The 25960-nt window shown below is 45.8% G+C and overlaps 1 pseudogene; it reads left to right on the top strand.

The window, feature by feature from the left end:
• Window positions 1-25960, top strand: part of LOC112253475 — a 246965-nt pseudogene that overhangs the window by 68835 nt on the left and 152170 nt on the right.

The following is a 25960-nucleotide window of genomic DNA, read 5'->3' as shown; positions in this document are numbered from 1 at the left end:
AAATCTAGCTGGATTTTCTATACATTGGCAGGACATAGAGGATGCGTTGGATGGCTACCCGAACGCTACGGGTTCTGACAGGGTTTACCTGTTGAAACGAACGTCGAATAGACATATGACAAGGTTCATTCGTCTACAACAGCAACACATGCTAAATGACTACGCTAAACTTGCCACAGCTTTGAAATTAGAATTCAGTGGTTCTGCGACTCACAAACACGATAGCTCACTGGCTAACACCGTAAAACAAGCTCGGAACGAACACCCACAAGTTTACTATCATAGGTTTCGTTCAGCTTACTTTGGCCTACTCACTGAAACAGGCATGGAAGACCTGTTACCTTTTAAACAAATGTTCCTTTCGAACATGTATCCTACCTTCATTACCTACTTGGGTCCTGCCGCCCACGTTGGCTAGCCTTTCTTACAACTCAGAGAGCTTGCAAGCACAGCTTTTGAAGCATCAAAAGTTCACAATGCTAAGAGCCCTGACCAATCGGTTTTGAAGTTTGACCAGGAGCACTCACTCCAGTTAGAGGATTATCTGGTATTGGAGCGTCGAGAGAGGACACACAACAACAGTTTCTACCATGAAACCATGATTCCAATAACCTCCGCGGTCGAAATAACTGTAAAGTACGTCACCATCAACATGACTACCGCTACAATCGACCTGTTCGCCACGTTCCTGCACCCAACCCACAAAAAGTGTCAAAGCACAAGGGTAACAGAGGGGTGAAGGACGAACAAAACGTAGACCAATGTTCTCCAGAAGTTCCACTACGGGAAGAACTAAAGCGAGAACAATTTGAGAAAAGGGTAAAAGATAAGTCACAAGGACTAGACAGGGAATTACCAGACACCAGGTCCACAGGAATTAACACCCATAGCAAGGACGTTAAAGTTCGAATTTCTCCAACTCTCATTCAAAACCCTATCCAGGGCCCGCTTGATCAAGACACAAGCCCCCGGGCTTTGTCTATGGACTCTGATACAAAGGTGGTGAAGAAAAAGGTCAAACACTTCGTTAAAGCCAAGCCCACTCAAAATCGGAAAAGTCAATCTGCTTCCACCTTGAACAGAAATGGCACATCACGTCGTTGCGAACGACCACTCCATTTTGTGGGAAATATGTCCACTAACCACGAATCTAAACGGCCATACCTGGAAACAGTCATAGACGACTGCTTAACTTGTCATGCGCTAATTGATTCGGGTGCGACAATATCACTCATCTCTCCCTTGTTCGATGATCTCAGAAGGGCTTTGAAGCCAACTAAGCGTTGGTTAAAAGTGGAATGATGCGGCACTACACTTCGAGGGCTCACTCAGACTACCTCGCCTTTCACATTGAGAGTCATGCTGAAACTACACTTCAAGGACTTATCGCTCGTTCACCCTGTGTATGTTACCAGCCTCGAAACTGTAACCCTGCTACTTGGCGCAGACTTGATGGATCGGTTACTCCCATTGATGGATTGGAAAACCAACCAGGTATGGTCACAGGCCGCCGTGCCTTCTCAACTGACCACACTGTCTCCCCCTAACGCTAGCTGCAATGCAGTCATTCACGAGGGGTATCTGTCGAAAGCACCCCTTGGGAAAAAGACATTTAAAAACCTCTTGGGGCAGAATTCGATCCAAGGAGATATTACGATATCTCGACACATTCCATCAGCCAACTTGATTGACCATTCTTTTCATGATTTTGAGCCAGCTGTCTCTGTGAATACGCAACTTCCCTCCTCCTTGCAGTCGTGCAATACGGTAGTTGAGATGAACTCCTCTTGCCCGTCGGACACTTCCGCAAGAACTGCGGCCGTCTCAACAAGAAAAACATTGATGCGCAGAGTGTACTCTGCTTCCGATGATACACCTTCCGCTTTGTTGGGGACTGTCACCCCTTACAATGATACTAATGGCGTCAGTCCAGCATCTGACCCGATGACTCCCACTGGTGAAACACTTTGCGATATCACAAGACCGATATCCTCGTCTCAGTTCGCAGGTACTGAAGAGGTTGCCACATGCGGACGCTGTGGTGACTGACATGCCTCGACAGCCACTGAGCATTTTGAAGCACAAACATCAGGAGATTTGGTTGAAAGGTTACAGCCATTCTCATAACGAGGCCGCTGACAACTCGTACATAGGGTCCGACCTTTTCGTTTGTGCCTCGGACACCAACACCACCCACTGGTGGGGGGGTCCGGAGACACAAAGGCTGGGAATAGTAACCCAGACCAATAATGAGCCTCATCGAGGCCGGTGGACGGGTCGAGACTGCGGACAACACCGTACGAGGCCGCCAGAGCATAAATCAAATCTAGTTGTAAACTCCCCTATGAGAATAGTGAGGAGCAGACAGGCCCCTAGATGGGGGTTATCTTAGAACATATCTAAGATAGCACTGAGGTGTACCACACTGGTCATAAAGGAAGTCCAGTGGACTTGTCCACCTCCAAAACAAATGGCAACAATAATCATTCCTTGCCATGTGTAGGTTCAACTACAATACAACTAGTAAAATGCTCCAATCATGTGTTCCGATAGTATAATATTTCAGAATAAATCGGTAGGATAACTGGTCCCTTTGAGCACCAGTACCAATACCAGCGACAGTCAGTCTAGCTATAATCAGTAAGAAGGTTAGAGACCTAACCAATCAAATTACCCTTGAGAATAGCAACATAGGAGTCACTCAGAGTGCAACACGTGGAAGGGAATCTCCAGTGCATTCTTCCAATGGTTAATAAGGGTCCAAGCAAATTACCAGCCTTAGTAAAGTTGAACATTTACTGCTAGGCCTTTGACTCTACAGCACTCACCAGTTTTCTTCCCAGAAGTCCATAGGTCATCCCTGTAGACTGCCCAAAACTAGTACCTTACAGCTGTAAAAATCATATAGTTATCAACTTAGGATAGTGCCTAAGCAATCAATATCCCCACTATCAGAGAGCCTACCAAGGTAAACCACAAGAGGGGGGGACCGCAACGGCGATCACAAACCAGGACATCCCCTGGCCCTCCCGGGGGTACTTTGCAGCTTCCAGGGAACCTACCAAGGTACATCACTAGAAGTGACCGCAACGGCGATCACCAACCGGACATCAACTGCCATCCTTGTGGTGGACTGCTCTGCTTTCAGAGAAGCCTACCAAGTTCAACCACCAGAGGGGACTGCAACGATGATCTACAAACAGGACATCAAGTGTTCATGATTTTATGTTGATTTGTAACTTGCAGGACAAACAAGATCCAAATCACCAGGGGTGGTATGTCATGACGTTGCCCTCTTTGGGTATAGCAAGCCCCATACCCCTCTCCCTGCCTCCCCCTTGCCTACTTCAACTAGGCTGCTGTGGTCAGAGAGAGGTCGTAAATTCCTGAGAAGACCCTGCCACATGGGCACATAGTATAACAGGCAGAGTAAATATTCATATAGCACAAAGGAATTTCTTCGACCTCACAGAACTTGAGGTACGAACAATTTTAATGTTCTGGAGAAAGTATAAAAGATAGGTGAAGAATCCATCTACGAACTGGTCCGTTTGTTACAACTTGGGGAAGCTCATGGGAGACGGTGTGGCCACATTACCATAACACTGTTTATATAATAGCCTCAGATATGAGGTTTACATCTAATTGTTGTATAACATGAATGAGTATTATACTGTTTACACAATTTTACAATGTGATTTTGGACTGTTTAATGAAGGAAAACTCAAAAAGGGAATTGGAGTTAACTAAATCAGATCTGATTTAGTTTCCTTGGTGCCCCAACTTCCTAGTTAATTACAGTTACATGATTAATCAGTTGATCGCGTAATACTAATTACAGAGAATCTTTAATAAAAAGTCTTCAATTTAATGATAGTAAAGACACGACACAATCATGTAACAATTAACTCATTAGGATTTGGGGCACCACGGAAGAAGTTGTTGAGAGAGTTACCTTCTCCCGAATTCACCTATTACATCCATAAAACAGTCAACATATTAATCATAACCTCTTATCAATTCTCATTCTGAACATAGTAACCTTCTTCGATCTGCAAAACGCCCAGCTTTGCTCATTATTCAGTACTACACAAATTGATTTAATGATTTATTTAATAACTAACTAAATAATAACAGAATACACATACACCCTTTACATGAGACAAAGATCCATAGTGGACTGACAAAATATGATGGTTTATTACACTGAGATGGAGAGGGGGAGACAGAGAGAGAGAGAGAGAGAGAGAGAGAGAGAGAGAAAGGACATTTACCATGGATACATACTAGGACTGTCCTCACATTAATCATATACCTTGCACATAAACCACCGCCCGTTTGGAATAAGACATCATGATTGTATTTACGTGTTTGAATGCCGTTCGCTGTTTCTCTGTCTGAGCTAGCCGTCCTTCGGAAGAATGTTTGTTTGGCCTTTCAGCGGCATGCTTGTAAGGCTCTGATTGTCCGAAAGGGGTCTCCCCTTTCCCGTCCTCTACTTTTGTTCACTCTCGAAGATAACCAGCCATGTTGATGGTTCCCATTGGTGATAGTAGGATAGTCGTTTAGATTCTCTTTTCTCAATATCTGACGTAGGACAGCTAATCAGCTGTCCCAGTGATTATCTGAGGTGAGCTTCTCGCCTCTTCCTCCTCATGTTGGTATTCAGGATTCAGACCATGATGGACATGAGCTGCAGCTCTTCATCTCTCTGATCTAAAGGAAGGTGAGTTTATTTCTTCACCTCGTGTTGAGGTTGAAAGCTTTAACCATTTCCAACATAACACTTTTCTGGTCTGAAGGTTGATTCCCCTTCCAAGCCTTTATGCACTCTTGGCAAAAAGGGTCATTCTGTCATGCTGACAAGCTCTCTGACCTCACTCGGGGCGTGGCTAGTTACTGTACAAAGGATATCAAAAACGATTATCTCATTAGAAAACTAAAATCACATTCCTATCTTAAAATACTTTCATCATTCTTCACATTCTATTCACATCATATTGGATAAAACTTGTCAGATTAAGGGGTATCCTTTCCAAGTTACATTCATTTTCTACTTTTCCCCGCTGACAATTTCCCAAATCCCCTATTTTAGAATTATTGTTCCGTTACCCACTTTTGGAGTTAGAGTTTTGGGCGGGCAAAAGTGTCTGAACAAAGATATTCCTTTGGTTGCTACTAAAGAGCAGAGAGAGAGTTCTCTCCTGCTTAAATTTACTACCGAGTGTGTATGGTCGACCATCCAGCAGCTCCCCCTCTCTCCCATCCAATTTGCATACCGCCCTAACAGATCCACAGAGGACGTAATCTCCATTGTACTCCTCTCTCCCCTCTGTCAGGGAGAGAGAGGCCTGGTTACTGTCACCCACCCATCTGATCTGACCCCGTCTGATCCTCACAGGACAGTCATGACACTGTCTAAATGACTATCGCCCCGTAGCACTTTCATCTGTAGCCATGAAAACCTTTGAAAGGCTGGTCATGGCTCACATCAACACCATTATCCCAGACACCCTGGATCCACTCCGATTTGCATACCACCCTAACAGATCCACAGATGACGCAATCTCTATTGTACTCCACACTGCCCTTTCCCACCTGGAGAAAAGGAACACCTACGTGAGAATGCTGTTCTAATGTAAGCATTTCACCATATGGTCTACACTTGTTGTATTCGGCGCATGTGACAAATAAAGTTTGATTTGTTCATTGACTACAGCTCAGTGTTCAACAGAATTGTGCCCTCCAAGCTCATCACTACGCTAAGGACCCTGGGATTTAACACCTTCTGCAACTGAATCCTGGACTTCCTGAATGGCTGCCCCCAGGTGGTGAGGGTAGGCAACAAATCATCCGCCATATTGACCCTCAACATGGGGGCCCCTAAGTGGTACCTGCTTAGTCCCCTCATATGCTCCCTGTTTACCCATGACTGCGTGAGTGCGCACGACTCACCATCATTAAGTTTGCAGACGACAACACCTCTTCCCCCTCAGGAGGCTGAAAAGATTCAGCATGGGCCCTCAGATCCTCAAAAGGTTGTACAGCTGCACCATTGAGAGTATCTTGACTGACTGCATCACTGCTTGGTATGGCAACTGTTTGGCATCTGACCGCAAGGCGCTACAGAGAGTAGTGCGTATGGCCCAGTACATCACTGGGGCCGAGCTCCCTGCCATCCAGGACCTCTATACCAGGTGGTGTCAGAGAAATGCCCTAAAAATTGTCAAAGACTCCAGACACCCAAGTCATAGAACCGATGCACCGAATATGGAACCAACAGGCGCCTGAACATCATCTAACTCTACGCTATAAGACTTCTAAATAGTTAACCAATAGCTACCCGGAATATCTGCAATAACCTTTTTTGTACTAATATCTCCTTTGACTCATCACATATGCAGCTGTTACTGTTTATTATCTATCCCGTTGCCTAGTCACTTTATCCCTACCTATGTGTACAGTAGCTGTCAAAAGTTTGGACACACTTACTCATTCAAGGGTTTTTCTTTATTTTTACTATTTCCTACATTGTAAAATAAAAGGGAAGACATCAAAACTATGAAATAACACATATGGAATAATGTAGTAACCAAAAAAGTGTTAAACAAATTAAAATATATGTTATATTTTAGATTCTTCAAAGTATCCACCCTTTGATTTGATGACAGCTTTGACTTGACTTGATGGCATGCTTCACGGTGGGAACCACACTTGCTGAGATCATCCGTTCACCTTCTCTGCGTCTCACAAAGACACGGCGGTTGGAACCAAAAATCTCAAATTTGGCCAGATTTACACCAGTCTAACATGTCTGTTGCTCATCTTTCTTGGCTCAAGCAAGTCTCTTCTTCTTATTGGTGTCCTTTAGTAGTGATTTCATTGCAGCAATTTGACCACAAAGGCCTGATTCACGCAGTCTCCTCTGAACAGTTCATGTTGAGATGTCTGTTACATGAACTCTGAAGCATTTATTTGGGCTGCAATCTGAGGTGCAGTTAACTCTAATGAACTTATCCTCTGCAGCAGAGGTAACTCTGGTCAACCTTTTCTGTGGTGGTCCTCATGAGAGCCAGATTCATCATAGCGCTTCATGGTTTTTGCGACTGCACTTGAAGAAACTTTCAAAGTTCTTGAAATTTTCCGGATTGACTTACTGTCATGTCTTAAAGTAATGATGGATTGTAATTTATCTTTGCTTATTTGATCTGTTTTTGCCATAATATGGACTTAGTCTTTTACCAAAGAGGGTTCTATTCTGCATACCACTCCTACCTTGTCACAACACAACTGATTGGAAAGAAATTCCACAAATGAACTTTTAAGAAGGCACATCTGTTAACCTCTCTATGGTATGTGGGACGTCCCACCTGGCCAACATCCAGTGAGATTGCAGAGCGCCAAATTCAAATACAGAAATACTCATTATAAAAATTCAGAAAAGATACAACTATTTTCCATAGGTTTAAAGATGAACTTCTTGTGATTCCAACCACGGTGTCAGATTTAAAAAATGCTTTACGGCGAAAGCATACCTTACAATTATTTGAGAACATACCCCAGCAGACAAATCATTACAAACAGTAAGCAGCCAAGTAGAAGAGTTACACAAGTCAGAAATAGAGATAAAATAATCACTTACCTTTGATGATCTTCATATGGTTGCACTCAGAAAACATTAATTTATTCAGTAAATGTTCCTTTTGTTCGATAAAGTTTCTCTTTAGATCCGAAAACCTCAGTTTTGTTCGCGCGTTTTCTTCAGAAATCCGCAGGCTCAAACGCAGTCACAACAGGCAGACAAAAAATCCAAGTTGTATCTGTAAAGTTCATAGAAACATGTCTAACGATAATATTTCAACCGGACAATAACGTTGTCAATATAAAAGGTAAACAAGAAAGGCACTCTCTCGGTTGCGCGCATGAAAAAGCTCTGTGACACGGCAGGGTCCACTCATTCAGACTGCTCTTACTCCCTCATTTTTCAGAATACAAGCCTGAAACAATTTCTAAAGACTGTTGACATCTAGTGGAAGGCATAGGAACTGCAAGTTGAGTCCCAAGTCAATGGATACTGTAATGGCATTGAATAGAAAACTAAAAAAAAAACATCCTACTTCCTGAATGGATTTTTCTCAGGTGTTTGCCTGCCAAATCAGTTCTGTTATACTCTCAGACACAATTTTAACAGTTTTGGAAACTTTAGAGTGTTTTCCATCCAAATCTACCAATTATATTCATATCCTATCTTCTGGGCCTTAGTAGACGGCAGTTTAATTTGGGCACGCTTTTCATCCAAAATTCCAAATACTGCTCCCTACCCTTGAGAAGTTAATTAAATTGCATTCCAGGTGACTACGTCATGAAGCTGGTTGAGAGAATGCCAAGGTTGTGCAAAGTTGTCATCAAGGCAAAGGGTGGCTACTTTGAAGAATCTCAAATAAAACATATATTTTGATCACTTTTTTGGTTACTTCATGATTCCATATTCGGCAATGTAGAAAATAGTAAAAAATTAAGAAAAACCCTTGAATGAGTACGTGTGTCCAAACGTTTGACTGGTACTGTACATAAGTACCTCAATTACCTCAATCATTATGTCAATCATAAATGACCTCAATCATAAACTCGGTATTGACTTGTACCTTTTGTATATAGCCAAGTTATCCTTACTCATTGTGTATTATATTTGTATTTATTAAGGATACCCATGCAGCAGCTACTCTTTCTGGGGACCAGAAATATTAAGGCAGTTATGTACAATTAAAAATATTACATAACATTACATTTCATAACACATTTCACAACACATTAAGTGCGTATTTATTCCTTGTTATTTTGTTCTACTTATTCCTTGTTATTATTTTTTATATTCTTTGACATTTTTTTTTCTTTTGCTCAGCATTATTGGGAATGACCCGTAAGTTAGCAGTTCACTGTTAGTCTCCACCTGTCGTTTATGAAGCATGTGACAAATACAATTTGATTTGAACAGTTAAGACAGGACAACTGCCTTCCCAAGGTGACTGTCGAGTTCCCAGGCTGCAGCAGCAGCCACAGTTTCCTGGTGATACAGAGGAACAGAGGCCAGGTCTCTGAACTTCATGCTTTATTAAACAGAGAGGAACACTGCCTCCTTATTTACCACCAACCTGTTCTCTGGCTCTGTTATAAAAGTTTGAATTTAAGGCTTGACTCCAAGGCAGCGACACCGGTTACATTTCAGGTAGTGGATTTGGAGTTGAATCTAAAGATGACTTCTTCATTTGTGTTTAACAACTCTGGGTTCATACTTTTCTAAAGATATATAGAAAGTACAGTATAGTATTTATGAAGTGTATGATTTGCATACGTAGGCATTCGGTAGTTAGTGTGGAGTGAGTGTGACTCTCAGTAATGAACCCTGTGTGCGTGCATGTATGTGTGCGTGTGTGTTTGGAGGCCTGAAGGTGAACGTTCACTCCAGTCCTCTCTAACAGCGTTATGGGGAAGACTCATTAGAGCCAGGGATAACAATTCACACATTAATTTTCCAGCATCCAGTTTTTAATTAATCCAGCAGGCAGTCTTAAACACAGGGTACACAAACTGCCCTGGGCCTCATAATGAATTCTAATGGAAGAAATTAAAAATTGGTGGGGTGTGTTTGGATTGTTCGACTGTGTTACTGTGGTTTCGAGCCCGCTGGAGCGACGCTGTCACCGACAAGGATCTCTCACCGCTCAGGCCGACACGGCAATCTTCACTTGCTCACACAGCACACACACACACAAGAAGGGGAGGCCCGAAAGACACATTCCCAGATGCGATGTGTGTATGTGTATATGGTGAGTTTGATTGTATGGAAGTGTGTGAGTGTATGTGTGAGTATGTATTATATTTTTTCTCTCTCTCTGAGGTTGATATGATGACTATTCAAGGTGTTGGTTCTTTCTGTTGGCTGGTGTCGAAATGTATTCATTATCTATCAGTCAGACCATGGGGGAGTAAGAGAGGAAGCCCTCTATACCGTATCACTAATACTGTATAGAGGGTCACTGTCAGATCACTCATACCCTGTCTCTGTCTTGTCTCTGTCTTGGCCTACTGAGGCCTAGCAGCTGCACACAGAAATATCACCCCTCTCTCCTTCCCTCCTTTCCTTCCCTCCTCTCTTTCCCTCTCTGCTCATTTCCCTCTCCACCACTGTTTCCTTTTCCCTAGATCTCTGGTTACAGTATGGAGAATAGGCCCAGTGCCTATATCTTGTAATAATGGCCCTCAATGTATCATTGCACTGTATGTCCCTCTCCTCTCCCCGTAGGCCATTCCACATCCTGATATGTAATGCAGCAGTGTGTACCCAGCCCTGGCATCTGATGGAAGATGGCCTGGCAGATCTGCCATCAAGGTCTCTTCCTGTTGGTGCAGTGTCTACAGGAAGTGCTGCGATGCTCTGCCCAGCCCGTGTGGTGGTGGTGTCCTCTGAGTCACACAGGTCCGTATTCACTGACTAAAAAAATATTATTTATAACCAGTGGTTGGAACTGGTTCAGGGAACAGAACCAGGAATGGCAGTCATATATTCTGTTCCGGAACAGAACCGCTATTTTAAAAGCATAGGACATTTTTTTCAGTCCCACAAAAAAACACAACAAAGCACCTATGCCATGCACTCACTGTCACTCAGAAACTTATTCCAGTATCTGCCTGCCAGCTGAAAATCTGTGGACTACCTGCCCCTCCCCCTCTGAAGCATAGGCTACTGTAGCATACTGACGTTACAACCGTGATTCAGAAATTAGGGACAGATTTTTAATTAGAGAAGAATGGATTAACCTATTCAAAGCTAGTTAAGGATACTGTAGTTATCAAGTTTCGCGTTTGATTTATTAACTACAAAAAGGTAAGATGCGTTTTTAATTCTGGTGCCACTCTGCACACACCAGGTTGTTAGCTAGCTATCTCTGGTCTAACATTAAGCAAACTGTCAGATGTTCAGAGACATTCAAAGTTCCTCCATAAATGCCGCACCTCCGTAGGTATTCTGTGGGCCTAATTAGGATAATGCATGTCATAAAAAGATGCCCAGCGCATTAAGCCAAGCCTTCTCCTCCACCCTCTCTCGCTTTCTCCCCACCTGCACAATTTCAGTCACGTCTCGCGCCTTACACTTGTCTGTCCATCGCGTATTTAAACAACTAGGCTATAGCTTGCCCGCTCCATAGCAAGCCGCTCTATCCGCACTGATTGGTAAAGTAATCGATTTCAGAGGTTTAAAAAGGAACAGAAAGGAAGGTTAAAAACTAGGCTGGGGCGATACTCCGGCATACGGTATAAACTCTATATTACAGATTCAACCACAAAGACCAGGAGGTTTTCCAATGCCTCACAAAGACGGGCTCCTATTGGAAGATGGGTTAAAAAAAAGGACATTGAATATCCCTTTGAGCCTGGTGAAGTTATTAATTACACTTTGGATGGTGTATCATTACACCCAGTCACTACAAAGATACAGGCGTCCTTTCTAACAGTTGCCAGAGATGAAGGAAACCGCTCAGGGATTTCACCTTGAGGCAAATGGTGACTAAAACAGTTACAGTGTTTAATGGCTGTGATATGAGAAAATTAAGGGATGATCAACAACATTGTAGTTACCCCACAATACTAACTTAAATGGCAGAGTGAAAAGAATGAAGCCTGTACAGAATATATACAATATAATATTCCAAAACATGCATCCTGTTTGGAACAAGGCACTTAAGTAATACTGCAAAAAAATTGGCAAAGAAATGAACTTTTTTTCCTGAATACAAGGTGTTATGTTCTGTAAGGTGTTATGTTCTGTAAGGTGTTATGTTCTGTAAGGTGTTATGTTCTGTAAGGTGTTATGTTCTGTAAGGTGTTATGTTCTGTAAGGTGTTATGTTCTGTAAGGTGTTATGTTCTGTAAGGTGTTATGTTCGGGAGAAATCCAGTACAACACATTACTGAGTACCACTCTTCATATTTTGAAGCATGGAGGTGGCTGCATCATGTTTTGGGTATGCTTTGCTTTGCACACAAGAGTGTGCAATAAAAATCTCAAATCTCAAATATATTTTGATTTGTTAAACACGTTTTTGGTTACTACATGATTCCACATGTGTTATTTCATAGTTTTGATGTCTTCACTATTTTTCAACAATGTATAAAATAGTAAAAATAAAGAAAAACCCTTGAATGGTGTTAAAAAAATGGACCGGTAGTGCAAATCAGCTTAAAAATATATGGGAAGACTTGAAAATGGCTGTCTAATCAACAGTCAGCTTGGCAGCTTTTAAGAATTCTAAAATGAATAATATGAAAATATTGTACAATCCAGGTGTGGAAAGTTCTTAGAGACTTACCCAGAAACACACAGCTGTAATCACATCCAAAGGTGTATATATAACGTATTGACTCAGGAGTGTGAATACTTATGTTAATGAGATATGTCTCTATTTCTTTTTCAATACATTTGAAAACAATTCTAAAAACACATTGTCCCATTATTATTATCTGGTATTGCATGTAGATTGGTGAGAAAGACATATATTTCATCCATTCTGAATTCAGGCTGTAACACAACAAAATGTGGAGTAAGTCAAGGGATATGAATACTTTCTGAAGGCCCTGTACATCTCCTTTTATCATCAATGTGTCTAACATGTCCAGGCCTTCCTCTCTGACCCCCTGACTCTAACTCTCCCCCGCTCTCTCCTCTCTCTCTGTCTCTCTCTCTCGTCTTTATCAAGCATGTCTGTATGTGTACGGTGATCCCCGGCTGCTACAGTATGCTGTCCCGTGTGTATCCGAGGCAGTCAGTGTGCATGGGACACATTGATCCTGGCTACAGTCAGTCAGTCAGCTAGTCAGCCAATCGCAATGATTGATTAGCCCCTAGCTCAGAGGGACTGGACGTATAGGCAGAGTTATTCTTGCAGATCAAACAGCAGTCATAGTACAGCCCTGCTCCGCTAGACATAATGTGGTGTAGTAGAGGCTGACGTGCATGAGAGGAGAGCAGTAGACTCATTGACAAGAGGTCAGCCCCCATACACTGACAGGGAGTGAGGAGAGGGAAGTGTGGTTTGAAAGAAAAAAAGTGAAAACGATATGATTGATACAGGGCCTATGAAGTTACAATTAGACCAGGCACTTTCCCCTCGAACCTGTTTCTCCTCTTTCCATCCCTCTGATTTCCCCTTCTCCTCCTCTTTTCGCTCCCCTTCTACCTATTTCCCCATATCTTTGTCTCTCCTCATCCATCCCCTCCTCTACCCCTCACTTCCTGTGCTTCCTCCTTAGATTTGCCCTCCACTCCCATCCCTAATCAATGGTGCCTAACCCCTTCAAAGAGGGCTTAGCAGGCACAGAGAGCGTCAGTTACACACTGGTCCTAGAAGAGGGGAGAGAGACAATATCTGATATTACATCTGCCATTCTGCCCGCTCCATTCCACACCTATATTGCATTCGTTGAAGTCGCTTACTTTTCGGATTGTGTGTAATTTGCTATGACTTCCTGGTTATTTCACTTAGCCTCTCTCTCACAGGCTCCCAGACTGACCCCTGACCCGGTAGTGGATTATACTCCCTAAGCCCCCTGGTGTAATGAAAAGCTGTGACCTACAGCATATAGCAGACAAGGTGGGAGGGATGAAAAGATGGAGAGACAGAAAGGGAGAGGGATGGAGACAGAGGAGGAGGGATGAGGGAAAAGGCTGTAAACTGTATCACCCCCCAACACCAGGGACTGCAGTGTAATTGACACAATACTAATAGGTGAACTATCTCTTACTGCCTAATACCTGCAGGTGCAAGTTAAAACCGAGCATATTGTATTATCAAACATCAACAAACTTGCTTTGAGAGAAACATTTGCATATTTCACTCAGCCAATTGATTTATCAACCCCACCACGTGCTAAAGCAGTTTCCTCACATGAAATATAAAGCCTGCAGATGTTGTAATTTAGCCAAGCAAGGATGTAGCTGAGACGGGACGGTAAACAAACGCCAAGCAGGCAGCTTGTAAAATCACAACAAGGAAACCAGGTGACATGTTGATTGGTGGTTTTCTAATGACTGGATTAAGATGTACACACACACACACACACACACACACACACACACACACACACACACACACACACTTTGAGGGAGAAGGAGGGAGTGTGTTTGACTGCGGTGCGTCTCTGTGTTATTGTGACTGCATAATAACCCAACGAGTGGTGTAATGTTCAAGGGCCTTGTCAAACATCTGGGCATTAACTGCTCTGTCGCAGGCAATTAAAGAATGTCATATCACACCCTGGATTTGCATTCAGCCAGGACCACGCTGCTATAACAACTCTACAGAATGTATTCACACACAAGCACACACATGCATACACACTTAAATGTTTTACTTAAATGTGTATTGCCAATTGAGACTAACTCATGTGTACTTTCAATAAAGTTATCCTTGACTGGACTTTTCCTGTCAAATGTAGACTTTTCTACACTGAACAAAAATATAAACGCAATATTCAACATTTTCAAAAGTTTTACTGGTTACAGTTCATATAAGTAAATCAGTCAATTAAAAAACATGAATTAGGCCATAATCTATGGATTTCACATGACTGGGAATACAGATATGCATCTGTTGGTCACAGATACCTTAAAAAAAGGTAGGGGTGTGGATCAGAAAACCAGTCAGTATCTGGTGTGACCACTATTTGCCTCGTTCATCGCAACACAACTCCTTCGCATAGAGTTGATCAGGCTGTTGATTGTGGCCTGTGGAATGTTGTCCCATGCCTCTTCAATGTCTGTGCGAAGTCGCTGAATATTGGCGGGAAGTGGAACACGATGTCGTACACCTCCGTCCAGAGCATCCCAAACGTGCTCAATGGGTGACATGTCTGGTGAGTATGCACGCCATGGAAGAACTGGGAAATGTTCAGCATCCAGGAATTGTGTACAGATCCTTTGCCACATGGGGCCGTGCATTATCGTTCTGTAATGTGAGGTGATGGTGGCGGATGAATGTCAGGACAATGGGGCTTAGGATCTCATCACGGTATATCTGTGAATTCAAATTGCCATCAATAAAATGTAATTGTGTTGCTTGTCCGTAGCTTATGCCTGCCCATACGATAACCCCGCCGCCACCCTGGGGCATTCTGTTCACAACGTTGACATCAGCAAACCTAGACAACGTTGAAACCGGGATTCATCCGTGAAGAGCACACTTCTCCAGCATGCCAGTGGCCATCAAAGGTGAGCAATTAACCACTGATGTCAGGTCATCCCTGAGATGGTTTCTGACAGTTTGTGCAGAAATTCTTTGGTTGTGCAAACCCACAGTTTCATCAGCTGTCCGGGTGGCTGGTCTCAGATGACCACACAGGGGAAGAAGCTGGATGTGGAGGTCCTGGGCTGGCGAGGTTATACGTGGTCTGCGGTTGTGAGGACGGTTGGACGTACCGCCAAATTCTCTATAATGACGTTGGATGCGGCTTATGGTAGAGAAATTAATATTCAATTCTCTGGCAACAGCTCTGGTGGACATTCTTGCAGTCATCATGCCAATTGCACGCTCCCTCTAAACTTGAGACATTTGTGGCATTTTGTTGTGTGACAAAACTGCACATTTTAGAGTGGCCTTTTATTGACCTCAGCACAAGTGCACCTGTGTAATGATCATGCTGTTTAATCAGCTTCTTGATATGCCACACCTGTCAGGTGGATGGCTTATCTTGGCAAAGGAGAAATGCTCACTAACAGGGATATAAACACATTTGTGAACAACATTTGAGAGACATACGCTTTTTGTACGTGTGTAACATTTCTGGGATATTTTATTTCAGCTCATGAAAAATGGAACCAACACTTTACATGTTGTGTTAATATTTTTTGTTCAGTGTGGTTAAACAAAGTTAATCTTGGTTCCTCCCTCTCCCAGGTTTACAGACCTGCTGGACCAGTCTGGTAAGGTGGACCTGGATGTGTTGTCTCCTCCTCCCAGACTACTGGTCCATGCTGGCCAACAACCGGGCCAAGCTGTGCAACCTCCTGTTCTCCAACGAGCTCCACCGACGCCTCGCGCCCCACTGTGTCACTGCCAACGCAGTGCACCCTGGGAACCTGATGTACACGGCCATCCATCGTACATCGTTCTTCACCCTGGCTTGCCCATTCACCAAGTCTACGGTAAGGAAGCAGATAATTAAGACTTCTGGTGTTAGAAAGATGGCTTGTCACTATGTGGGCTAAACTGGATATGAGTGAGTTATTTGTGTCATTTAATAGATGGCTTCTTGGTTATTGAGTCAGTTTGCTTTATGGCTACTGGAACTGACTGGCTGTTTTGGAGAGTGGGAATAGATGCTTCTTTTCATGGTCCTCATACTTTATTCTGTAGTCTCAACTGTCCCTCATTATTCCAAATATTAGTCTTGGCATCTATCTGCGAGAGGAGGAGAGAGGGAAGGATGGAGGAGAGGAAAAGGAAGGAGCAGATCTCTGGAGCAGTCAGGGTTCAGGGAGAGAGTGTGACTTTCACAGAGATGGCGAGAGAAGGAGATATTCACTGGCTTGTTTTTCCTCTTTTCCTCTTCGTCCTGTCTTTGTTAGTTTAGCTCTGAGAGTGTGTCCTCTCTTCTCCCCGTGAGGCTATATATCCTAAACCGTTACTGCTCGGAGACTAGAGTGTTACGGTATAGTGTAGCTACTACTACTATGGACACCCCCCAGTATATCCTCCCTCTTTATAGATACTATCTCCATATGTTCTATTACAACTCAGTCTCAGTGCAAGCCTTTCTCTCTGTAATGTTGATATGCACACAGGTGATTTTAAATGGAGACAATGCATGTCCTTACATACTTTTGACTTATTACTGGCATGGATATTTACAATGTCATTACTATGGTGTATGTGAACTATAACATGTACCACTGTGATTTATCATCAACTACCCTGCAGGCCAAACACACAAACACTCCTGCTCTTCAACACTTCTCTACTAATCCTGCTACGCTTGACTGTAGGCCACATGCTGCTGTTATATAGACTTCAGTTTGTACTGTTACATCACTGCTATAGCCCCTCTAGTGTTTTCACTGCAGGCACGATGGGATGTGGAGAGAAGCAGTGTTTTAGTGAATTGTGGTTGTGATGAATGGTGTTCGATAGGCACAGAGAGTCAGGCAGAGGGAGTCAGGCACAGGGAGTCAGGCACAGAGAGTCAGGCACAGGGAGTCAGGCACAGGGAGTCAGGCACAGAGAGTCAGGCACAGGGAGTCAGGCACAGAGAGTCAGGCACAGAGAGTCAGGCAGAGGGAGTCAGGCACAGAGAGTCAGGCACAGGGAGTCAGGCACAGGAGTCAGGCACAGGAGTCAGGCACAGGGAGTCAGGCACAGGGAGTCAGGCAGAGGGAGTCAGGCAGAGGGAGTCAGGCACAGGGAGTCAGGCAGAGGGAGTCAGGCACAGGGAGTCAGGCAGAGGGAGTCAGGCACAGAGAGTCAGGCAGAGGGAGTCAGGCACAGGAGTCAGGCAGAGGGAGTCAGGCACAGGGAGTCAGGCAGAGGGAGTCAGGCAGAGGGAGTCAGAGGGAGTCAGGCAGAGGGAGTCAGAGAGTCAGGCAGAGGGAGTCAGGCAGAGGGAGTCAGGCAGTCAGGGGAGTCAGGCAGAGGGAGTCAGGCACAGGGAGTCAGGCAGAGGGAGTCAGGCACAGGGAGTCAGGTCAGGCAGAGGGAGTCAGGCACAGGGAGTCAGGCAGAGGGAGTCAGGCACAGGGAGTCAGGCACAGGGAGTCAGGCAGAGGGGAGTCAGGCAGTCAGGGAGTCAGGCAGAGGGAGTCAGGCACAGGGAGTCAGGCACAGGGAGTCAGGCAGAGGGAGTCAGGCACAGGGAGTCAGGCAGAGGGAGTCAGGCACAGAGAGGCAGGCACAGGAGTCAGGCAGAGGGAGTCAGGCACAGGGAGTCAGGCAGAGGGAGTCAGGCACAGAGAGTCAGGCAGGGGCAGAGGGAGTCAGGCAGAGGGAGTCAGGCAGAGGGAGTCAGGCACAGGGAGTCAGGCAGAGGGAGTCAGGCACAGGGAGTCAGGTCAGGAGGGAGTCAGGCAGAGGGAGTCAGGCAGAGGGAGTCAGGCACAGGGAGTCAGGGAGTCAGGCACAGGGAGTCAGGCACAGGGAGTCAGGCAGAGGGAGTCAGGCACAGGGAGTCAGGCAGAGGGAGTCAGGCACAGGGAGTCAGGCAGAGGGAGTCAGGCACAGGGAGTCAGGCAGAGGGAGTCAGGCACAGGGAGTCAGGCAGAGGGAGTCAGGCACAGGAGTCAGGCAGAGGGAGTCAGGCACAGGGAGTCAGGCACAGGGAGTCAGGCAGGGAGTCACAGGGAGTCAGGCACAGGGAGTCAGGCACAGGGAGTCAGGGGAGTCAGGCACAGGGAGTCAGGCACAGGGAGTCAGGCACAGGGAGTCAGGCACAGGGAGTCAGGGCAGGGAGTCAGGCACAGGGAGTCAGGCACAGGGAGTCAGGCACAGGGAGTCAGGCACAGGGAGTCAGGTCAGGCAGAGGGAGTCAGGCACAGGGAGTCAGGCAGAGGGAGTCAGGCACAGGGAGTCAGGCAGAGGGAGTCAGGCACAGGGAGTCAGGCACAGGGAGTCAGGCACAGGGAGTCAGGCAGAGGGAGTCAGGCACAGGGAGTCAGGTCAGGCACAGGGAGTCAGGCACAGGGAGTCAGGCAGAGGGAGTCAGGCACAGGGAGGGAGTCAGGCAGAGGGAGTCAGGCAGGCACAGGGAGTCAGGCACAGGGAGTCAGGGGAGTCAGGCACAGGGAGTCAGGAGGGTCAGGCACAGGGAGTCAGGCACAGGGAGTCAGGCACAGGGAGTCAGGCACAGAGGGAGTCAGGCACAGGGAGTCAGGCACAGGGGTCAGGCAGAGGGAGTCAGGCAGGGAGTCAGGGGAGTCAGGCACAGGGAGTCAGGGGCAGGCACAGGGAGTCAGGCAGAGGGAGTCAGGCAGGGGTCAGGCAGAGGGAGTCAGGCAGTCAGGGGAGTCAGGCAGAGGGAGTCAGGCAGAGGGAGTCAGGCACAGGGAGTCAGGCACAGGGAGTCAGGCACAGGGAGTCAGGCACAGGGAGTCAGGCAGAGGGAGTCAGGCACAGGGAGTCAGGCACAGGGAGTCAGGCACAGGGAGTCAGGCAGAGGGAGTCAGGCACAGGGAGTCAGGCACAGGGGAGTCAGGCAGGCAGGGAGTCAGGCACAGGGAGTCAGGCAGGCAGGGAGTCAGGCACAGGGAGTCAGGCACAGGGAGTCAGGCACAGGGAGTCAGGCAGAGGGAGTCAGGCACAGGGAGTCAGGCAGGAGGGAGTCAGGCAGGGAGGGAGTCAGGCAGAGGGAGTCAGGCAGAGGGAGTCAGGCACAGGGAGTCAGGCACAGGGAGTCAGGCACAGGGAGTCAGGCACAGGGAGTCAGGCACAGGGAGTCAGGCACAGGGAGTCAGGCAGGGAGTCAGGCACAGGGAGTCAGGCACAGGGAGTCAGGCACAGGGAGTCAGGCACAGGGAGTCAGGCACAGGGAGTCAGGCACAGGGAGTCAGGCAGAGGGAGTCAGGCACAGGGAGTCAGGCAGAGGGAGTCAGGCACAGGGAGTCAGGCAGAGGGAGTCAGGCACAGGGAGTCAGGCAGAGGGAGTCAGGCACAGGGAGTCAGGCAGGAGGGAGTCAGGCACAGGGAGTCAGGGAGTCAGGCAGAGGGAGTCAGGCACAGGGAGTCAGGCACAGGGAGTCAGGGGAGTCAGGCAGTCAGGGGAGTCAGGCAGAGGGAGTCAGGCAGGGAGTCAGGCAGAGGGAGTCAGGCAGAGGGAGTCAGGCAGGGAGTCAGGGGAGTCAGGCACAGGGAGTCAGGCACAGGGAGTCAGGCAGGCAGGGAGTCAGGTCACAGGGAGTCAGGCAGAGGGAGTCAGGCAGAGGGAGTCAGGCAGAGGGAGTCAGGCACAGGGAGTCAGGCAGAGGGAGTCAGGCACAGGGAGTCAGGCACAGGGAGTCAGGCACAGGGAGTCAGGCACAGGGAGTCAGGCAGAGGGAGTCAGGCAGAGGGAGTCAGGCAGAGGGAGTCAGGCAGAGGGAGTCAGGCAGAGGGAGTCAGGCAGAGGGAGTCAGGCAGAGGGAGTCAGGGGCACAGGGAGTCAGGGCAGTCAGGGGAGTCAGGCACAGGGAGTCAGGCACAGGGAGTCAGGCACAGGGAGTCAGGCACAGTCAGGCACAGGGAGTCAGGCAGTCAGGGGAGTCAGGCACAGGGAGTCAGTCAGGCACAGGGAGTCAGGCACAGGGAGTCAGGCACAGGGAGTCAGGCACAGGGAGTCAGGCACAGGGAGTCAGGCACAGGGAGTCAGGCACAGGGAGTCAGGCACAGGGAGTCAGGCACAGGGAGTCAGGCACAGGGAGTCAGGCACAGGGAGTCAGGCACAGGGAGTCAGGCACAGGGAGTCAGGCACAGGGAGTCAGGCACAGGGAGTCTCTCAACACTACTCTCTTCCTCTTGCTCAACTATTATCTGCAGCTACCTGATGGCTTGCTATGGTCCCCAATGAGTCCTGTATATGCAGCCTAGTTTCTCCTCCAGACCAGGGCGGGGTGTTTTTCTAATGAACTGACTAACAGTGGTGTAGATGTTTGTAAATATTAAAGGACAAAGGTAGCTAGCTAGCACTGGTAATTAAATCCTGGTGTGCTGACACAGCGCTTAGCTTAGCGTCCTGTGTCTGATAAAGACCACACACACACACCATATATACATACACACTACACACCCTTAAGCTAAGCATTTTTCTGTTATTTAAATCAGAGGTTGATAAGGCGTCTGAACGGGTACCTTCTTTAGCGCCCCAGCCTCTCCCCTCTTTCCCCACATTAAGGCTTAATGAAACAGCGATATTATTTCAGTTATTGGGAGCAGGGATATGAAGATGCTATCGTTTTAATTGCTAGCGTTTGCTTGCGGGATCCGTGGAGATTGTTCCAGGATGCAAACATAAACAGAATGTCTACTCAAAAAAACTATCCAAAAGCCCCCGTGTGTGTCTGTTGTGCAATTAACTCAGGCTTCGTTTAAAACACAGGCCTGATTTATAGGACCACAGGTGGAGTGGTACACACACACACACAGACACACACACACAAGGTACAGACAATCACTGAAACACCTGGAGCTACATGTGTCTGAAAATGTTTTATTTGATAGTTGTTAAAGCGGGTTAATGTCTTGGATCATTAGATTCTCTCACAGACTACTGTATAGACGGGTTGGTTGTTTAGCAACAAAACCGACACGTGCGCATCTATGGTGCAAACAGACAGGGTTGGTGTTGGCTTAGATTATTGACAACATAAAAACAGAAAAAGTAAGTCAACCCTTTGGACCTGGATTTCTGCATAAATGAGTCATAAAATTGGATCTGATCTTCATCTTAGTCACAACAATAGACAAACACAGTGTGCTTAAACTAATAACACACAAATTATTGTATTTTTCTTGTCTATACTGAATACATAATTTACAAATTCACAGTGTAGGTTGGAAAAAGTACGTGAACCCCTAGGCTAATTGAAGTCAGGAGTCAACTAACCTGGAGTCCAACCAATGAGACGAGATTGGAGATGTTGGTTAGAGCCTGCTTGCCCTATAAAAAAACACTCACAAAATGTGAGTTTGCTATTCACAAGAAGCATGATGTGAACCATGCCTTGAACAAAAGAGACCTCAGAAGACCTAAGATTAATTGTTGACTTGCATAAAGCCGGAAAGACTTACAAAAGTATCTCTAAAGCATTGATGTTCATCAGTCCACGCTAAGACAAATTGTCTACAACTGGAGAAAGTTCAGCACTGTTGCTACTCTCCCTAGGAGTGGCCGTCCTGCAAAGATGACTGCAAAAGCACAGCGCAGAATTCTCAACGGGGTTAAGAAGAATCCTAGTGTCAGCTAAAGCCTTACAGAAATCTCTGGAACATGCTAACATCTCTGTTGACGAGTCTACGATACGTAAAACACTTAACAAGAATGGTGTTCATGGGAGGACACCACGGAAGAAGCCACTGCTGTCCAAAAAAAAAACATTGCTGCATGTCAGAAGTTTGCAAAAGAGCACCTGGATGTTCCACAGCGTTTCTGGCCAAATATTCTGTGGACAGATTAAACTGAAGTTGAGTTGTTTGGAAGGAACACACAACACTATGTTTGGGGAAAAAAGGGACAGCACACCAACATCAAAACCTCATCCCAACTGTAAAGTATGGTGGAGGGAGCATTATGGTTTGGGGCTCCCTGGCTGCCTCGGGGCCTGGACAGCTTGCTATCAGCAACGGAAAAATGAATTCCCAAGTTATCAAGACATTTTGCAGGAGAATAAAAAGGCTATCTGTCCGCCAATTGAAGCTCAACAGAAGTTGGGTGATGCAATAGGAAAATGACCCAAAACACAGAATGTCGTCAACAGAAGAAACTACGCCTTCTGGAGTGGCCCAGTTAGAGTCCTGACCTCAACCCGATTTAAAATGCTGTGGCATGACCTCGAGAGCGGTTCACACCAGACATCCTAAGAATATTGCTGAACTGAAACAGTTTTGTAAAGTGGAATGGTCCAAAATTCCTCATGACCGTTGCGCGGTCATCATTCTGCCATATATACAGTGCATTCGGAAAGTATTCAGACCCCTTTGACTTTTTCCAAATTTTGTTACGTTTCAGCTTTATTCTAAAATGTATTCAATCGTTTTCTACCCTTATAAATCTACACACAATACCCCATAATGGCGAAGCAAAAACAGATTTTTAGAAATTTCTGCAAATATATAAACATTTTTTAAATGAAATATCACATTTACATATCACACGTATTCAGAGCCTTTACTCAGTACTTTGTTTAAGCACCTTTGGCATCGATTACAGACTATTCTTGGGTATGACTCTACAATGTTGATGCTACAATGTTCTCCCATTCTTCTTTGCAGATCCTCTCAAGCTCTGCAGGTTGGATTGGGAGCGTGGCTGCACAGCTATTTTCAGATCTCTCCAGAGATGTTCGATCGGGTTCAAGTACTGGCTCTGTCTGGGCCACTCAAGGACATTCAGAGACTTGTCCCGAAGCCACTCCTGCGTTGTCTTGGCTGTGTGCTTAGGGGCGTAGTTCTGTTAAACTGTGGGCGAAGGTTCACCTTCCGAGGTCCTGAGCGCTCTGGAGCAGGTTTTCATCAAGGATATCTCTGTACTTCGTTCATCTTTCCCTTGATCCGGACTAGTCTCCCAGTCCCTGCCAATGAAAAACATTCCCACCGCATGATGCTGCCACCACCGTGCTTCATCATAGGGATGGTGCCAGGTTTCAACCAGACATGGTGCTTGGCATTCAGGCTAAAGAGTTAAATCTTGGTTTCATCAGACCAGAGAATCTTGTTTCTCATGGTCTGAGAGTCCTTTAAGTACCTTTTGGCAAACTCCAAGCGGGCTGTCATGTGCCTTTTACTGAGGAGCAGCTTCTGTCTGGCCACTCTAACATAAAGGCCTGATTTGGTGGAGTTTTGCAGAGATGGTTGTCCTTCTGGAAGGTTCTCCGATCTCTACAGAAGAACTCTGGAGCTCTGTCAGAGTGACCATTGGGTTCTGGTCACCTCCCTGACCAAGGCCCTTCTTCCCCTGATTGCTCAGTTTGGCCAGGCAGACAGCTCTAGGAAGAGTCTTGGTGGTTCCAAACTTCTTCCATTTAAGAATGATGGAAGCCACTGTGTTCTTGGGGACCTTCAATGCTGCAGAAATGTGTTGGTACCCTTCCTCAGATCTGTTCCTCGACACAATCCTGTTTCGAAGCTCTACGGACAATTCCTTCGACTTCATGGCTTGGTTTTTGCTCTGACATGCACTGTCAACTGTGGGACCTTATATAGACATATGTGTGCTTTTCCAAATCATGTCCAATCAATTGAATTTACCACAGGTGGGCTCCAATCAAGTTGTAGAAAGATCTCAAAGATGATCAATGGAAACAGGATGCACCTGAACTAAATTTTGAGTGTCATAGTGAAGGGTCTGAATACTTATGTAAATAACATATTCCTGTTTATAAATGTAAAATGTTTTATAAAAACCTGTTTTCGCTTTGTCATCATCATGGTATTGTGTGTAGATTGATGAAAAACATTCAATAAATTATCTTTAGAATAAGGCTGTAACGTAACACAATGTGGAAAAAGTCAAAGGGTCTGAGTACTTTCCGAATGCACCGTGTATTGCCTAGTTCAGTGCACTGTTAGTTGGTGTCGGCCCATACACTCAAATGAATGAAGAAATCCAGTGTTCGTTTTCATTAAATATACAATATTATTAATGCTCTCCTTACCAGTCAAGTGTTGTATTTTAGTGGCTTAAATATGTAAAGCAGTCATCTGAGGAGAAAGAATAACAAAATATATTCCTAATATTATCATAGCAGGGTATTGCAGCTCCCTCCCTCACTGTGATCAGATGTGGAGCAAGGCATCTATGAAGAGCCATGACGTTTTAATCATCAGCCAGACTATCACTCACTAACATCATGTTCCACTCTCCATGCCTTCATCTGGCTTATCAGAGATCAGTACGGCCGTGCCTGGCCCCCCGTTTCCCGCTAGTAGATAATCCAACGCCTTTAAAGTGGGAGTTTCACTCTGTCCTTTAGTGCGGTTATCACAACTGAATACTCTAGCCTGCAGTGGTGTGTATGTGCGAGAGGCTAAACGCATCTCTTATCTCTAGCTTTAGGATGTGAGAGAAAATGAATGTGGAAATATAGAGCATTCTGGGTGAGTTAAATCCCACACAGCACTCTTGTCTACTGTCTAGCTCTATAGTTTAGGTCATATTGTGGTTGTGCGTGCGTGCGTGCGTGTGTGTGTGTATGCATGTGTGTGTGCGTGTGTGTGTGTGTGTGTGTGTGTGTGTGTGTATACGTAACCAGCAGTGTAAAGTACTTAAGTAAAAATACTTGAAAGTACTACTTAAGTAGTTTTTTTTGGGTATCTGTACTTTATATTTATATTTTTGACAAGTTTTTTTTATTCCACTACATTCCTAAAGAAAATAATGTACTTTTTACTCCATTTTCTCAGACACCCAAAAGTACTCGTTACATTCTGAATGCTTAGCAGGACAGGAATATTGGCCAATTCATGTGTTCATCAAGAGAACATTCCTGGTCATCCCTACTGCCTCTAATCTGACGGACTCACTAAACAGAGAACATCCCTGGTCATCCCTACTGCCTCTAATCTGACGGACTCACTAAACAGAGAACATCCCTGGTCATCCCTACTGCCTCTAATCTGACGGACTCACTAAACAGAGAACATCCCTGGTCATCCCTACTGCCTCTAATCTGACGGACTCACTAATCAGAGAACATCCCTGGTCATCCCTACTGCCTCTAATCTGACGGACTCACTAATCAGAGAACATCCCTGGTCATCCCTACTGCCTCTAATCTGACGGACTCACTAATCAGAGAACATCCCTGGTCATCCCTACTGCCTCTAATCTGACGGACTCACTAATCAGAGAACATCCCTGGTTATCCCTACTGCCTCTAATCTGACGGACTCACTAAACAGAGAACATCCCTGGTCATCCCTACTGCCTCTAATCTGACGGACTCACTAACAGAGAACATCCCTGGTCATCCCTACTGCCTCTAATCTGACGGACTCAGAGAACATCCCTGGTCATCCCTACTGCCTCTAATCTGACGGACTCACTAATCAGAGAACATCCCTGGTCATCCCTACTGCCCTAATCTGACGGACTCACTAATCAGAGAACATCCCTGGACTGCCTCTAATCTGACGGACTCACTAATCAGAGAACATCCCTGGTCATCCCTACTGCCTCTAAACAGAGAACATCCCTGGTCATCCCTAATCTGACGGACTCACTAATCAGAG

The sequence above is a fragment of the Oncorhynchus tshawytscha genome, linkage group LG06, assembly GCF_018296145.1.
Source record: "Oncorhynchus tshawytscha isolate Ot180627B linkage group LG06, Otsh_v2.0, whole genome shotgun sequence".
Lineage (NCBI taxonomy): Eukaryota > Metazoa > Chordata > Actinopteri > Salmoniformes > Salmonidae > Oncorhynchus > Oncorhynchus tshawytscha.
This window is presented reverse-complemented; position numbering and strand designations above follow the sequence as displayed.